Source organism: Augochlora pura, chromosome 7 (assembly GCF_028453695.1).
Source record: "Augochlora pura isolate Apur16 chromosome 7, APUR_v2.2.1, whole genome shotgun sequence".
In the NCBI taxonomy this organism is placed as follows: domain Eukaryota; kingdom Metazoa; phylum Arthropoda; class Insecta; order Hymenoptera; family Halictidae; genus Augochlora; species Augochlora pura.
This window is the reverse complement of record NC_135778.1, coordinates 31,896,056-31,898,654: the sequence shown is the minus strand read 5'-3', so window position 1 is coordinate 31,898,654 and position 2,599 is coordinate 31,896,056. Positions and strand designations below refer to the sequence as shown.

The 2,599-nt window shown below is 41.6% G+C and overlaps 1 non-coding gene across 1 annotated transcript; it reads right to left on the bottom strand.

Moving 5' to 3' along the window:
* Positions 1–1,890: 1,890 nt before the first annotated feature.
* On the bottom strand, positions 1,891–2,085 carry LOC144473918 (U2 spliceosomal RNA). Its single transcript, XR_013494663.1, has one exon. It is a non-coding gene; the product is annotated as a U2 spliceosomal RNA (small nuclear RNA).
* Positions 2,086–2,599: the final 514 nt, after the last annotated feature.

Genomic DNA, 2,599 nt, shown 5'->3' with positions numbered 1-2,599 from the left:
TGTAGAGTAACCGAAGCTAATTTGATCTTTGTAGGATGCGAATAAAATTTACAGTGCTCTATACCGTATCGTGTATTACCCGGATCGTGGCCGTAAAGCAAGACCTCGGCACTGTCGCAGCACATGTTGCCCCGCGAGTATGCGATCCAAGAGACCTCGTGAGCAGCGCACTCGCCTCGATAGATTCTCCGGTCTTATGCAAATCGCTCAACGTGCAACGTGCTGTGGAATGATGAGCGGCTGGGTAAGGTCATCCAGGAGGAAGGTTAGAGAAACAGGATCGGATTCACCCTTTCTATCGAACAATCGGGGCACCGACCAATCTGCTTTCCTTTCCTCCCCAAATTTTCGAAAATTCTTCGTATCTATCGTTTTTTACGTCGTGAGTAGAGCTTCTAAATTCAGATAATTACTTCAACAGAAGTAGATGTACAGTGGATCATTGGAATTCTTTATTATCTGCATAATAGAGAACTGCCCGCTCAATTTCAAACAACTCATACTGTATAAATCAATAAAGATTAAAGTCTGTTACTGCAACTAACAGGTTTGTTTGTCTAGCCGAATATTCGTGGCACTCTTCATCTTCTAATATGAATTTACTAAGCCGTATCTACTTATCTGCGACGTCTTAGTTTATAATACGTTATGTACGAACCTGCTCATACCGTGCATTTTTCAGACGTTCCATTCCTCGAAAATTCTTATCTCCCCTACAGCGACTCATTAGACGGCGACCCAGATTCCACCGAATTTCGGGGTATAAAAGGGCCACGTTTTGCTCTCTCATCGGGCAGTACGCATCCAAAGTCGGCAGGGTATAGACTACGTATAATTCTCGTCAAAACTGTCAGGCTGTACGAACCCCCGCATTTCTCAGTGCGTGAAAACCGAGAATACCGGACTTAGGTACCGCGTTACACTCAAACACTTCAACATTTGTAATAGACTCAGTTCTTATAGAATATACTTTAGTATTTTTATATTGAAACTTAGAGTCAAGTTTATTCATCATTCACAACCTTTTTCTCCCAGTAGCTAGTATCATATCCACCACGGTGTACCTTTGCCGCTCGAGGTACACCAATTAAAGAGTTACGAGGCTAAATATTCTTTATTCCTTAATCCTTATTCAGGCTTGTAGGCCCCGACGGTGAAACAGACGTCGGCTCATCTACGAGTTACTTCCCTGTGGGTCCCGGTGGTAAAACAGACATCGGCTCGTCCACACTCTCCTGTCATTGTTGGTCCCGGCGGTGAAACAGACGTCAGCTCGTCCGCAATTCTTTTATCGCACCTCCATCCTTATTCCGGCTCGTAGGCCCCGACGGTGAAATAGACGTCGGCTCATCTACGAGTTACTTCCCTGTGGGTCCCGGTGGTGAAACAGACATCGGCTCGTCCACACTCTCCTGTCATTGTGGGTCCTGACGGTGAAACAGACATCGGCTTGTCCGCAATTGTTCAATCCTTGTATCCCAAATTCTACCAAACTAACGAAATCTCGGTCACGCACGGCTGCCTTAGCCCTCGGCTCGTAACAAATAACTGATCAAGAGAGAGTTTAAATCATAACTTTGATTTCGAGATTATTAACTAGAAGTCTGTTCAGATATCAGTGCATATTGCTATTGGTAATGGGTGGCAATTTTTTCCACAGAACAGCGACGCTGAAAATCCTTTTTAACAATAAACCTACTCCACCAAATTCAAATTATTTCTTTCAAAATTGTTGAAATTGTAAGGTCTTGACTTTGGAATTGATTAAGTTAGTCGGTGGAAAGATTAAAAAGTAACAAGTTACACTGAATAAAGCGTAATAAATAAACGACTCACATATCAAATAATAACTTATTATTGTTTAAACTAGACATTTATGTCTTACAATAATTAGTTAGAGCCAATCTCAGCGACACTGCAATGCCGAGATGACTCATGACAGAGGGGGAGCGAGCCCCGACTGCTCCGTCCGGTTCCAAAAAACAGGTTAATATTCTGACTACCCGATGGGCAGTGTATCAGATATTAAGCTGATAAGAACAGATACTACTCACTTTGATCTTAGCCAAAAGGCCGAGAAGCGATAATAATTGCTTTAATTTCATTCCTTATTACATCTCAAGTGTCTAATTTTTGCAGCGAGAATGGTTTACGTCGCGTAGCCATCTAGCTGTCGCTCGTAGAAGTTTTGAGCGTACCGGTTTAACTCGAATAAACATTACAGGTTACAGTCTGGAGCCGTAGAATAGAGGTCCCAAACAGAAATATCAATAGAACAGATGTTTTTTTAATTTTCTCTTTTGTTATGTACTGTGGCCCATAAAAGTGCCCGCACGTCTCGCAATATGCTTAAATGATTTTCAGATGACAGTGGGTCTAGACTACTAGTCAATGAATGAAATGCTTTTCTTTAATTCTGCTATTACTTGAAAGATCTAAAGAACCACATTTTGTTTCGCAGATTTTAACTACAAGACACAGTGAAAGAATTATTTAAGCATGCCCTTTTTCGAGTTTAGTATAGATCGATATTGATGATAATAATGTTGGAACCTCCGACTAAACACGTACCGAAGCTCAATTATATTTTACAATCGGA